Source organism: Oncorhynchus nerka, linkage group LG9a, assembly GCF_034236695.1.
Source record: "Oncorhynchus nerka isolate Pitt River linkage group LG9a, Oner_Uvic_2.0, whole genome shotgun sequence".
In the NCBI taxonomy this organism is placed as follows: Eukaryota; Metazoa; Chordata; class Actinopteri; order Salmoniformes; family Salmonidae; genus Oncorhynchus; species Oncorhynchus nerka.
This window is the reverse complement of record NC_088404.1, coordinates 3263632-3280545: the sequence shown is the minus strand read 5'-3', so window position 1 is coordinate 3280545 and position 16914 is coordinate 3263632. Positions and strand designations below refer to the sequence as shown.

At 44.3% G+C, this 16914-nt stretch overlaps 1 protein-coding gene across 2 annotated transcripts in view; it reads left to right on the top strand.

Annotated features, from left to right (window-relative positions):
- The first annotated feature begins 318 nt into the window (after window positions 1-318).
- LOC115127050 (mitochondrial glutamate carrier 1-like) overlaps window positions 319-16914 on the top strand; it is a 124712-nt gene continuing 108116 nt past the window's right edge. For both annotated transcript variants that reach the window (XM_065022199.1, XM_065022198.1), the window contains exon 1: window positions 319-490. The gene's annotated coding sequence lies outside the window, so the exon portion shown is untranslated. The remainder of the gene's footprint in view (window positions 491-16914) is intronic.

The window sequence follows — 16914 nt, the reverse complement described above, 5'->3', positions numbered from 1 at the left end:
TCCCATTCTATCCAATTCTATTCTATTCTATCCAGTCAACGGTCATCCATGGCGTCCCTATCAAGAGTCTCTCGATTGATAATTTATTCTCAAGGTCACTGGGTTTAAAAGAATCGTCACGATGATGCCTTCACGTCCTCCCTTTTCCCAACCCTTCTCCTCGGCTACACGCACACTGTTGCGGTCACTGGAAATGTACCGTTAGGTTGTACATGTAAATCCCTGGACCTACCACTAGAGGACATAGATCCTTGTTATTCCCTTTTTTTACGAGTCGTTTCCATAATCAGCAACCAGCCCTTCTCTTCTTCCGCCGTCGCTCGTTTGCTCCCCCTCTCTCTCCTTACTCTTCACCTCAAAGGGACACCAACGCGAGTAACACATCAGCAGGTTGGCGAAGCAGACTGTCAAGCGACAAGGACACGAGAGGGAAAAGCTATTTTTAACCCCAGATATTATCCATCTGAAATAACGGACACGGCACAACACGGTACGTGAATAGTGGGTTAACTATTAGAGTGGAAGTATTTCTGACACAGCATTGTCTTTATATGGATAACGGAGAAATGATTAGTAGCCTGCTCTAATTTACCATACCTGGGAAATATGGATGCGTGTTGACTTTTGAAGAATCACAAAAAATATATATAATAGTTGCAATTACAAAATGTAGTGAGTAACATTTATGTTATTTTGTGGCAATCTCTTCCTCTCAGTAAACAGCACATCATTTCCCGTTATGTGCCAAGATATGATTGTGATGTGACGTGAATAGCCTTTGATTTGACGTATGGAAGATGGTTGAAGTAACAGTATGCCGGTAGCCTATCAATTAAATAGCGGTGTGGTTATTGCGACTCTTTGCCGCCTCTCCACATGCTATAGCTGAGTGTTGTAAATAGCGTAGGCTACAATGGGCCGACCGATCTGACATCCAACGCCTCTGCTGGTAGCCGTGAGGACACGGATTTGCTCGGGAAATGCTGATTTGGTAGCTCTGACCGGGTCCAGATGTGTTTTTATCCCCGGGTTAGCGGTTCATGTTTCCCTCCCAGACCATGTAGACCTGTAGCAGGCAGGCTGTGTCTGGTTAGAGGGTGGGCGTGATGATTGTCGTGATCGCCTGAAGGCAACGTCAGATGCCGGTGTGCGCGCGACAGCGAATGGGAGAGAAGGAGAGTGCGTGAGTAGAGGATATTACAACTCAAATTGCGGCACTTGTGATCATCCGTAATTGCACGTGTGTGTGTGTGTGTGTGTGTGTGTGTGTGTGTGTGTGTGTGTGTGTGTGTGTGTGTGTGTGTGTGTGCGTGTGTAGTGTGACCTTTGGCTTATTATCCATTATGCTACATTCAAGACTTGTAGCACGATTTTGAATTCGAGCGTGTCAGACACTGCAGGACTGTAGGATGGTGCGAGACAGTGCCAGTCAGGTGGTCGACCATTCTATTGCAGCTGTGAAATGATTTGAGTCCTGTCCTCGGGACTGATAACCTATGATATCCATGCCTTTGAACACAGGAGGTAGCCGAGGGGAGATCGGCTCATTATAAGTGGCTGGAACTACTATGAGTGTTGGGATGCCGTTCCACTACTATGAGTGTTAGGATGCCGTTCCACTACTATGAGTGTTAGGATGCCGTTCCACTACTATGAGCCTGTCCTCCCCAATTACCGGACGCCTTTGATGAATGGAAAGAAGGATGCCTATCTGTTAGGGTTGGTAATGTCAAATCAAATTGTATTAGTCACATGTGCAGAATACAACAGGTGTAGTTCCACCTTACAGTGGAATGCTGAATACAACAGTGAAATGCTTACTTACGAGCCCCTAACCAACAATGCAGTACAAATAAGAATAAGAAATGAAAGTAACAAGTAATTAAAGAGCAGCAGTAAAATAACAATAGTGAGACTATTTGCAGGAGGGTAACGGTACAGAGTCAATGGCGTTCCAGTACAGCTTGACATGTTATAGTAGAGAGAACAGTCTATGACAAAGGTGGCTGGCGTCTTTGGCAATTTGTAGGGCCTTCTTCTGACACCGCCTGGTATAGAGGTCCTGGATGGCAGGAAGCTTGGCCCCAGTGATGTACTGGGCTGTACACACTACCCTCTGTAGTGCCTTGCAGTCGGAGGCCAAGCAGTTGCCGTACCAGGCAGTGATGCAACCAGTCAGGATGCTCTCGATGGTGCAGCTGTAGAACTTTTTGAGGATCCGAGGACCCATGCCAAATCTTTTCAGTCTCTTACGGGGGAATAGGTTTCGTCGTGGACCATGTTTGTTTGTTGGTGATGTGGACACCGAGGAACTTGAAGCTCTCAACCTGCTCCACTATATCCCCGTTGTTGAGAATGGGGGCGTGCTCGGTCCTCTTTTTCCTGTATTCCACAATCATCTTCTTTGTCTTGATCACGTTGAGGGAGAGGTTGTTGTCCTGGCACCACACGGTCAGGTCTCTGACCTCCTCCCTAAAGGCTGTCTCATCATTGTTGGGGAACAGGCCTTCCATTGTTGTGTCATCGGCAAACTTAATGATGGCGTTGGAGTCGTGCCTGGCCATGCAGTCATGAGTGAACAGGGAGTACAGGAGGGGACTGAGCATGCACACCTGAGGGTCCCCCGTGTTGAGGATCAGCGTGGCAGATGTTGTTGCCTACTCTTACCACCTGGGGGTGGCCTGTCAGGAAGTCCAGGATCCAGTTGCAGAGGGAGGTGTTTAGTCCCAGAGTAGGAGTAAGCATTTTCCTGTTTGATTATGGCGGTGTTCTTAGTGCCAGGCTCACTGTGGTGGTATGTAGACAGCTATGAAAAATATAGATGAAAACTCTCTTGATAAATAGTGTGGTCTTCAGCTTATCATGAGATACTCTACCTCAGGCGAGCAAAACCTGCATCCCTGTTTTGATGCACCTGTACTGACCTCGCTTTCTGGATGATAGCGGGGTGAACAGGCAGTGGCTCGGGTGGTTGTTGTCCTTGATGATCTTTATGGCCTCCCTATGACATCGGGTGGTGTAGGTGTCCTGGAGGGCAGGTAGTTTGCCCCCGGTGATGCGTTGTGCAGACCTCACTACCCTCTGGAGAGCCTTACGGTTGTGGGCGGAGCAGTTGCCGTACCAGGCGATGATACAGCCCGACAGGACGCTCTCGATTGTGCATCTGTAGACGTTTGTGAGTGCTTTTGGTGACAAGCCAAATTTCTTCAGCCTCCTGAGGTTGAAGAGGCGCTGCTGCGCCTTCTTCACAACGCTGTCTGTGTGAGTGGACCAATTCAGTTTGTCCGTGATGTGTACGCCGAGGAACTTAAAACTTACTACCCTCTCCACTACTGTTCCATCGATGTGGATAGGAAGGTGTTCCCTCTGCTGTTTCCTGAAGTCTACGATCATCTCCTTTGTTTTGTTGTCGTTGAGTGTGAGGTTATTTTCCAAACACCACACTCCGAGGGCCCTCACCTCCTCCCTGTAGGCCGTCTCGTTGTTGTTGGTAATCAAGCCCACTACTGTTGTGTCGTCTGCAAACTTGATGATTGAGTTGGAGGCTTGCATGGCCACGCAGTCGTGGGTGAACAGGGAGTACAGGAGAGGGCTCAGAACGCACCCTTGTGGGGCCCCAGTGTTGAGGATCAGCGGGGTTTAGTTTAGTTTAGTTCATTTTATTTTTACAGGGACAGTGCACATTAATCAACGTTTCAGTAAAAGTGCCGGTTATAGCCAGCCGGCTAATTTTCAACCGCAGTCCCTGGGCAGGTTATTAAAAACAATTACAATATAGACAATAGTAACATAGAACAAGCAAGACATAGCAACATAGGACAAGCAAGACATAGCATACAGACAGAGCAACATAGAACAAAAAGCAGCAAGACAAAATTCATAAAAGCAACAAAGTGTTTCCACACCTCACAAGCTACAGACAACAGACAACATGGAAAGCGACAACACACAGCTAGGGACCTGATTGACCTTTAGCCAGGTCTTCAAGCATTTTGTGAAAGTGTGATATGTGGGGCAGTTATGTGTGTCTGATGGCAGTGTATTCCAGACATGGGAAGCTCTCACAGAGAATGCAGATTTACTAAAGGTGCTTTTCCTTAGGGGAACTATACAGTCACCTCTCATGGCAGACCTTGTGGATCTGCTGCCATATGGAGTATATGGGTGGAGATGTTGTTACCTACCCTCCACCTGGGAGCGGCCCGTCGGGAAGTCCAGTACCCAGTTGCACAGGGCGGGGTCGAGACCCAGGGTCTCGAGCTTGATGACGAGCTTGGAGGGCACTATGGTGTTAAATGCCGAGCTGTAGTCGATGAACAGCATTCTCACATAGGTATTCCTCTTGTCCAGATGGGTTAGGGCAGTGTGCAGTGTGGTTGAGATTGCATCGTCTGTGGACCTATTTGGGCGGTAAGCAAATTGGAGTGGGTCTAGGGTGTCAGGTAGGGTGGAGTTGATACAGTCCTTGACTAGTCTCTCAAAGCACTTCATGATGACGGAAGTGAGTGCTGCGGGGCGGTAGTCGTTTAGCTCAGTTACCTTAGCTTTCTTGGGAACAGGAACAATGGTGGCCCTCATGAAGCATGTGGGAACAGCAGACTGGGATAAGGATTGATTGAATATGTCTGTAAACACACCAGCCAGCTGGTCTGTGCATGCTCTGAGGGCGCGGCTGGTGATGCCATCTGGGCCTGCAGCCTTGCGAGGGTTGACACGATTAAATGTTTTACTCACATCGGCTGCAGTGAAGGAGAGTCCGCACTATAGACAACCCCACTATAGACAACCACATTATTGACAACCCCACTATAGACAACCCCACTATAGACACTATAGACAACCCCACTATAGACACTATAGACAACCCCACTATAGACACTATAGACAACCCCACTATAGACACTATAGACAACCCCACTATAGACACTATAGACAGCCCCACTATAGACAACCCCACTATAGACACTATAGACAACCCCACTATAGAAACTATAGACAACCCCACTATAGACACTATAGACACTATAGACAACCCCACTATAGGCACTATAGACACTATAGACAACCACACTATAGACAACCCCACTATAGACAACCCCACTATAGACACTATAGACAACCACACTATAGACAACCCCACTATAGACACTATAGACAACCCCACTATAGACACTATAGACAACCCCACTATAGACACTATAGACAACCCCACTATAGACACTATAGACAACCCCACTATAGACACTATAGACAACCCCACTATAGACACTATAGACAACCCCACTATAGACACTATAGACAACCCCACTATAGACACTATAGACAACCCCACTATAGACACTATAGACAACCCCACTATAGACACTATAGACAACCCCACTATAGACACTATAGACAACCCCACTATAGACACTATAGACAACCCCACTATAGACACTATAGACAACCCCACTATAGACAACCACATTATTGACAACCCCACTATAGACACTATAGACACTATAGACAACCACACTATAGACACTATAGACAACCCCACTATAGACACTATAGACAACCCCACTATAGACACTATAGACAACCCCACTATAGACAACCCACTATAGACACTATAGACAACCCCATTATAGACAACCACACTATAGACATAATAGACAACCCCACTATAGACAACCCCACTATAGACACTATAGACAACCCCACTATAGAAACTATAGACAACCCCACTATAGACACTATAGATACTATAGACACTATAGACAACCCCACTATAGACACTATAGACAACCACACTATAGACAACCCCACTATAGACAACCCCACTATAGACACTATAGACACTATAGACAACCACACTATAGACAACCCCACTATAGACACTATAGACAACCACACAATAGACAACCCCACTATAGACACTATAGACAACCACACTATAGACAACCCCACTATAGGCACTATAGACAACCCCACTATAGACAACCCCACTATAGACAACCCCATTATAGACAACCACACTATAGACACTATAGACAACCCCACTATAGACACTATAGACAACCCCACTATAGACACTATAGACAACCCCACTATAGACACTATAGACAACCCCATTATAGACACTATAGACAACCCCACTATAGACACTATAGACAACCCCATTATAGACACTATAGACAACCCCACTATAGACACTATAGACAACCCCACTATAGACAACCCCACTATAGACACTATAGACAACCCCACTATAGACAACCCCACTATAAACAACCACACTATAGACACTATAGACAACCCCATTATAGACAACCCCATTATAGACAACCCCACTATAAACAACCACACTATAGACACTATAGACAACCCCATTATAGACACTATAGACAACCCCACTATAGACACTATAGACAACCCCACTATAGACAACCCCACTATAAACAACCACACTATAGACACTATAGACAACCCCATTATAGACAACCCCACTATAGGCACTATAGACAACCCCACTATAGACAACCCCACTATAAACAACCACACTATAGACACTATAGACAACCCCACTATAGGCACTATAGACAACCCCACTATAGACACTATAGACACTATAGACAACCCCACTATAGACACTATAGACAACCCCACTATAGACACTATAGACAACCCCACTATAGACACTATAGACAACCCCACTATAGACACTATAGACACTATAGACAACCCCACTATAGACACTATAGACAACCCCACTATAGACACTATAGACACTATAGACAACCCCACTATAGACACTATAGACAACCCCACTATAGACACTATAGACACTATAGACAACCCCACTATAGACACTATAGACAACCCCACTATAGACACTATAGACAACCCCACTATAGACACTATAGACAACCCCACTATAGACACTATAGACAACCCCACTATAGACACTATAGACAACCCCACTATAGACACTATAGACAACCCCTCTATAGACAACCCCACGATAGACAACCCCACTATAGACACTATAGACAACCCCATTATAGACACTATAGACAACCCCTCTATAGACAACCCCACGATAGACAACCCCACTATAGACACTATAGACAACCCCATTATAGACACTATAGACAACCCCTCTATAGACAACCCCACTATAGACAACCCCACTATAGACACTATAGACAACCCCACTATAGACACTATAGACAACCCCTCTATAGACAACCCCACTATAGACACTATAGACAACCCCTCTATAGACAACCCCACTATAGACAACCACACTATAGACACTATAGACAACCCCATTATAGACAACCCCACTATAGGCACTATAGACAACCCCACTATAGACACTATAGACAACCCCACTATAGACACTATAGACAACCCCACTATAGACACTATAGACAACCCCTCTATAGACAACCCCACGATAGACAACCCCACTATAGACACTATAGACAACCCCACTATAGACAACCACACTATAGACACTATAGACAACCCCACTATAGACAACCCCACTATAGACACTATAGACAACCCCACTATAGACAACCCCACTATAGACACTATAGACAACCCCACTATAGACAACCCCACTATAGACAACCCCACTATAGACACTATAGTCAACCCCACTATAGACAACCCCACTATAGACACTATAGACAACCCCACTATAGACAACCACACTATAGACACTATAGACAACCCCATTATAGACAACCCCACTATAGACAACCCCACTATAGACACTATAGACAACCCCACTATAGACAACCCCACTATAGACACTATAGACAACCCCACTATAGACAACCCCACTATAGGCACTATAGACAACCCCACTATAGACACTATAGACAACCCCATTATAGACAACCCCACTATAGACACTATAGACAACCCCACTATAGACAACCCCACTATAGACACTATAGACAACCCCACTATAGACAACCCCACTATAGGCACTATAGACAACCCCACTATAGACACTATAGACAACCCCACTATAGACACTATAGACAACCCCATTATAGACAACCCCACTATAGACAACCCCACTATAGACACTATAGACAACCCCACTATAAACAACCACACTATAGACACTATAGACAACCCCACTATAGACAATCCCACTATAGACAACCCCACTATAAACAACCACACTATAGACACTATAGACAACCACACTATAGACAACCCCACTATAGACAACCCCACTATAGGCACTATCGACAACCCCACTATAGACAACCCCTCTATAGACAACCCCACTATAGACAACCCCTCTATAGACAACCACACTATAGACACTATAGACAACCCCATTATAGACAACCCCACTATAGGCACTATAGACAACCCCACTATAGACACTATAGACAACCCCACTATAGACACTATAGACAACCCCACTATAGACACTATAGACAACCCCTCTATAGACAACCCCACGATAGACAACCCCACTATAGAAACTATAGACAACCCCACTATAGACACTATAGACAACCCCTCTATAGACAACCCCACTATAGACACTATAGACAACCCCTCTATAGACAACCCCACTATAGACAACCACACTATAGACACTATAGACAACCCCATTATAGACAACCCCACTATAGGCACTATAGACAACCCCACTATAGACACTATAGACAACCCCACTATAGACACTATAGACAACCCCACTATAGACACTATAGACAACCCCTCTATAGACAACCCCACGATAGACAACCCCACTATAGACACTATAGACAACCCCATTATAGACAACCCCACTATAAACAACCCCACTATAGGCACTATCGACAACCCCACTACTATAGACAACCCCACTATAGACAACACTATAGACAACCCCACTATAGACACTATAGACAACCCCACTATAGACAACCACACTATAGACACTATAGACAACCCCATTATAGACAACCCCACTATAGACACTATAGACAACCCCACTATAGACACTATAGACAACCCCACTATAGACACTATAGACAACCCCACTATAGACACTATAGACAACCCCTCTATAGACAACCAACCACACTATAGACACTATAGACAACCCCACTATAGGCACTATAGACAACCCCTCTATAGACAACCCCACTATATAGACAACCCCACTATAGACACTATAGACAACCCCATATAGACAACCACAACTATAGACACTATAGACAACCCCACTATAGACAACCACACTATAGACAACCCCACTATAGACACTATAGACAACCCCACTATAGACAACCCCACTATAGACACATAGACAACCCCACTATAGACACTATAGACACCCCACTATAGACAACCCCACTATAGAGACACTATAGACAACCCCACTATAGACAACTATAGACACTATAGACAACCCCACTATAGACACTATAGACAACCCCACTATAGACACTATAGACACTATAGACAACCCCACTATAGACACTATAGACAACCCCACTATAGACACTATAGACAACCCCACTATAGACACTATAGACAACCCCACTATAGACACAACCAACCCCACTATAGACACTATAGACAACCCCACTATAGACACTATAGACAACCCCACTATAGACAACCCCACTATAGACACTATAGACAACCCCTATAGACACTATAGACAACCCCACTATAGACACTATAGACAACCCCACTCTATAGACAACCCCACGATAGACAACCCCACTATAGACACTATAGACAACCCCATTATAGACAACCCCATTATAGACAACCCCACTATAGACAACCCCACTATAGACACTATAGACAACCCCACTATAGACACTATAGACAACCCCACTATAGACACTATAGACAACCCCACTATAGACAACCCCACTATAGACACTATAGACAACCCCACAACCCCACTATAGACACAACCACACTATAGACACTATAGACAACCCCATTATAGACAACCCCACTATAGGCACTATAGACAACCCCACTATAGACACTATAGACAACCCCACTATAGACACTATAGACAACCCCACTATAGACACTATAGACAACCCCACTCTATAGACACTACAACCCCACGATAGACAACCCCACTATAGACACTATAGACAACCCCACTATAGACAACCCCACACTATAGACACTATAGACAACCCCACTATAGACAACTATAGACAACCCCACTATAGACAACCCCACTATAGACACTATAGACAACCCCACTATAGACAACCCCACTATAGACAACAACCCACTATAGACACTATAGACAACCCCACTATAGACAACCCCACTATAGACACTATAGACAACCCCACTATAGACAACCCCACACTATAGACACTATAGACAACCCCATTATAGACAACCCCACTATAGACAACCCCACTATAGACACTATAGACAACCCCACTATAGACACACTATAGACAACCCCACTATAGACAACCCCACTATAGGCCCCACTATAGACAACCCCACTATAGACACTATAGACAACCCCACTATAGACACTATAGACAACCCCACTATAGACAACCCCACTATAGACAACCCCACTATAGACACTATAGACAACCCCACAACCCCACTATACAACACTATAGACACTAGACAACCCCACTATAGACAATCCCACTATAGACAACCCCACTATAAACAACCACACTATAGACACTATAGACAACCACACTATAGACAACCCCACTATAGACAACCCCACTATAGGCACTATCGACAACCCCACTATAGACAACCCCTCTATAGACAACCACACTATAGACACTATAGACAACCCCATTATAGACAACCCCACTATAGGCACTATAGACAACCCCACTATAGACACTATAGACAACCCCACTATAGACACTATAGACAACCCCACTATAGACACTATAGACAACCCCACTCTATAGACAACCCCACTATAGACAACCCCACTATAGACAACTATAGACAACCCCACTATAGACACTATAGACAACCCCATCTATAGACAACCCCACTATAGACACTATAGACAACCCCACTATAGACTATAGACAACCCCACTATAGACAACCACACTACTAGACACTATAGACAACAACCCAATAGACAACCCCACTATAGGCACTATAGACAACCCCACTATAGACACTATAGACAACCCCACTATAGACACTATAGACAACCCCACTATAGACACTATAGACAACCCCACTATAGACACTATAGACAACCCCACTATAGACAACCCCACTATAGACACTATAGACAACCCCATATAGACAACCCCACTATAAAGACAACCCCACTATAGACAACCCCACGATAGACCACACTATCGACAACCCCACTATAGACTATAGACAACCCTCTATAGACAACCCCACGATAGACAACCCCACTATAGACACTATAGACAACCCCACTATAGACAACCACACTATAGACACTATAGACAACCCCATTATAGACAACCCCACTATAGACACTATAGACAACCCCACTATAGACACTATAGACAACCCCACTATAGACACTATAGACAACCCCACTATAGACACTATAGACAACCCCACTATAGACAACAACCCACTATAGACAACCCCACTATAGGCACTATAGACAACCCCACTATAGACAACCCCACAACCCCACTATAGATAGACAACCCCACTATAGACACTATAGACAACCCCACTATAGACAACCCCACACTATAGACACTATAGACAACCCCACTATAGACAACCCCACTATAGACACTATAGACAACCCCACTATAGACAACCCCACTATAGACACTATAGACAACCCCACTATAGACAACCCCATAGACTATAGACAACCCCACTATAGACACTATAGTCAACCCAACCCCACTATAGACAACCCCAATATAGACACTATAGACAACCCCACTATAGACAACCACACTATAGACACTATAGACAACCCCATTATAGACAACCCCACTATAGACAACCCCACTATAGACAACCCCACTATAGACAACCACACAACCCCATATAGAACACTATAGACAACCCCACTTATAGACAACCCCACTATAGACAATCCCAACCCCACTATAGACAACCCCACTATAGACACAACACTATAGACCCCACTATAGACAACCCCACTATAGGCACTATAGACAACCCCACTATAGACACTATAGACAACCCCACTATAGACACTATAAACAACCACACTATAGACACTATAGACAACCCCACTATAGACACTATAGACAACCCCACTATAGACAACCCCACTATAGACACTATAGACAACCACACTATAGACAACCCCACTATAGACAACCCCACTATAGACAACCCCACTATAGACAACCCCATTATAGACAACCCCACTATAGACAACCCCACTATAGACAACCCCATTATAGACACTATAGACAACCCCACTATAAACAACCACACTATAGACACTATAGACAACCCCACTATAGACACTATAGACAACCCCTCTATAGACAACCCCACTATAGACAACCCCACTATAGACACTATAGACAACCCCACTATAGACACTATAGACAACCCCACTATAGACAACCCCACTATAAACAACCCCACTACACTATAGACACTATAGACAACCACACTATAGACAACCCCACTATAGACACTATAGACAACCCCACAACCCCACTATATAGACACTATAGACAACCCCACTATAGACACTATAGACAACCCCACTATAGACAACCCCACTATAGACACTATAGACAACCCCACTATAGACAACCCCTCTATAGACACTATAGACAACCCCACTATAGACAACCCCACTATAGACACTATAGACAACCCCACTATAGACACTATAGACAACCCCACTATAGACAACCCCACTATAAACAACCACACTATAGACACTATAGACAACCACACTATAGACAACCCCACTATAGACACTATAGACAACCCCACTATAGACACTATAGACAACCCCACTATAGACACTATAGACAACCCCACTATAGACAACCCCACTATAGACACTATAGACAACCCCACTATAGACAACCCCACTATAGACACTATAGACAACCCCACTATAGACAACCCCACTATAGACACTATAGACAACCCCACTATAGACAACCCCACTATAGACACAATAGACAACCCCACTATAGACAACCCCACTATAGACACTATAGACAACCCCACTATAGACAACCACACTATAGACACTATAGACAACCCCATTATAGACAACCCCACTATAGACAACCCCACTATAGACACTATAGACAACCCCACTATAGACAACCCCACTATAGACACTATAGACAACCCCACTATAGACAACCCCACTATAGGCACTATAGACAACCCCACTATAGACACTATAGACAACCCCACTATAGACACTATAGACAACCCCATTATAGACAACCCCACTATAGACAACCCCACTATAGACACTATAGACAACCCCACTATAAACAACCACACTATAGACACTATAGACAACCCCACTATAGACAATCCCACTATAGACAACCCCACTATAAACAACCACACTATAGACACTATAGACAACCACACTATAGACAACCCCACTATAGGCACTATCGACAACCCCACTATAGACAACCCCTCTATAGACAACCCCACGATAGACAACCCCACTATAGACACTATAGACAACCCCACTATAGACAACCACACTATAGACACTATAGACAACCCCATTATAGACAACCCCACTATAGACACTATAGACAACCCCACTATAGACACTATAGACAACCCCACTATAGACAACCCCACTATAGACACTATAGACAACCCCACTATAGACACTATAGACAACCCCTCTATAGACAACCCCACGATAGACAACCCCACTATAGGCACTATAGACAACCCCTCTATAGACAACCCCACGATAGACAACCCCACTATAGACACTATAGACAACCCCACTATAGACAACCACACTATAGACACTATAGACAACCCCACTATAGACAACCCCACTATAGACACTATAGACAACCCCACTATAGACAACCCCACTATAGACACTATAGACAACCCCACTATAGACAACCCCACTATAGACAACCCCACTATAGACACTATAGTCAACCCCACTATAGACAACCCCAATATAGACACTATAGACAACCCCACTATAGACAACCACACTATAGACACTATAGACAACCCCATTATAGACAACCCCACTATAGACAACCCCACTATAGACAACCCCACTATAGACAACCACACTATAGACACTATAGACAACCCCATTATAGACAACCCCACTATAGACAATCCCACTATAGACAACCCCACTATAGACAACCCCACTATAGACACTATAGACAACCCCACTATAGACAACCCCACTATAGGCACTATAGACAACCCCACTATAGACACTATAGACAACCCCACTATAGACACTATAAACAACCACACTATAGACACTATAGACAACCCCACTATAGACACTATAGACAACCCCCCACTATAGACAACCCCACTATAGACACTATAGACAACCCCACTATAGACAACCCCACTATAGACAACCCCACTATAGACAACCCCCACTATAGACAACCCCACTATAGACAACCCCATTATAGACCCCCACTATAGACAACCCCACTTATAGACACTATAGACAACCCCACTATAAACAACTATAGACACTATAGACAACCCCACTATAGACAACCCCACTATAGACACTATAGACAACCCCTCTATAGACAACCCCACGATAGACAACTCCACTATAGACACTATAGACAACCCCACTATAGACACTATAGACAACCCCACTATAGACAACCCCACTATAAACAACCACACTATAGACACTATAGACAACCACACTATAGACAACCCCACTATAGACAACTATAGACAACCCCACTATAGACAACCCCACTATAGACACAACCCCACACTATAGACACTATAGACAACCCCACTATAGACAACCCCACTATAGACACTATAGACAACCCCACTATAGACAACCCCACTATAGACACTATAGACAACCCCACTATAGACAACCCCACTATAGACACTATAGACAACCCCACTATAGACAACCCCACTATAGACAACAACCCACTATAGACAACCCCACTATAGACAACCCCACTATAGACAACCCCACTATAGACAACCCCACTATAGACAACCCCACTATAGACACTATAGACAACCCCACTATAGACAACCCCACTATAGATAGACAACCCCACTATAGACAACCCACTATAGACACTATAGACAACCCCACTATAGACAACCCCACTATAGACAACCACACTATAGACAACCACACTATCGACAACCCCACTATAGACAACCCCTATAGACAACCCCACTATAGACAACCCTATAGACAACCCCACTATAGACACTATAGACAACCCCACTATAGACAACCCCACTATAGACACTATAGACAACCCCATTATAGACAACCCCACTATAGACACTATAGACAACCCCACTATACAACCCCACTATAGACACTAGACAACCCCACTATAGACAACCCCACTATAGACAACCCCACTATAGACACTATAGACAACCCCACTATAGACAACTATATAGACAACCCCACTATAGACACTATAGACAACCCCACTATAGACAACCCCACTATAGACAACCCCACTATAGACAACCCCACTATAGACACTATAGACAACCCCATTATAGACAACCCCACTATAGACAACCCAACCCCATTATAGACAACCCCACTATAGACAACCCCACTATAGACACTATAGACAACCCCACTATAGACAACCCCACTATAGACACTATAGACAACCCCACTATAGACACTATAGACAACCCCACTATAGACAACCCCACTATAGGCACTATAGACAACCCCACTATAGACACTATAGACAACCCCACTATAGACAACCCCACTATAGACACTATAGACAACTATAGACAACCCCACTATAGACAACCCCACTATAGACAACTATAGACAACCCCACTATAGGCACTATAGACAACCCCACTATAGACAACCCCACTATAGACAACCCCACTATAGACAACCCCACTATAGACAACCCCACTATAGGCACTATAGACAACCCCACTATAGATAGACAACCCCACTATAGACAACCCCACTATAGACAACCCCACTATAGACACTATAGACAACCCCATTATAGACAACCCCACTATAGACACTATAGACAACCCCACTATAGGCACTATAGACAACCCCACTATAGACAACCCTATAGACACTATAGGCCCTATAGACAACCCCACTATAGACACTATAGACAACCCCACTATAGACACTATAGACAACCCCACTATAGACAACCCCACTATAGACAACCCCACTATAGACAACCCCACTCACTATAGACACTATAGACAACCCCACTATAGACAACCCCACTATAGATACTATAGACAACCCCACTATAGACACTATAGACAACCACATTATAGACAACCCCACTATAGACACTATAGACAACCCCACTATAGGCACTATAGACAACCCCACTATAGACAACCCCACTATAGGCACTATAGACAACCCCACTATAGACAACCCCACTATAGACAACCCCACTATAGACACTATAGACAACCCCACTATAGACAACCCCACTATAGACAACCCCACTATAGACAACCCCACTATAGACACTATAGACAACCCCACTATAGACAACCCCACTATAGACACTATAGACAACCCCACTATAGACACTATAGACAACCCCACTATAGACAACCCCACTATAGACAACCCCATAGACAACCACACTATAGACACTATAGACAACCCCATTATAGACAACCCCACTATATATAGACAACCCCACTA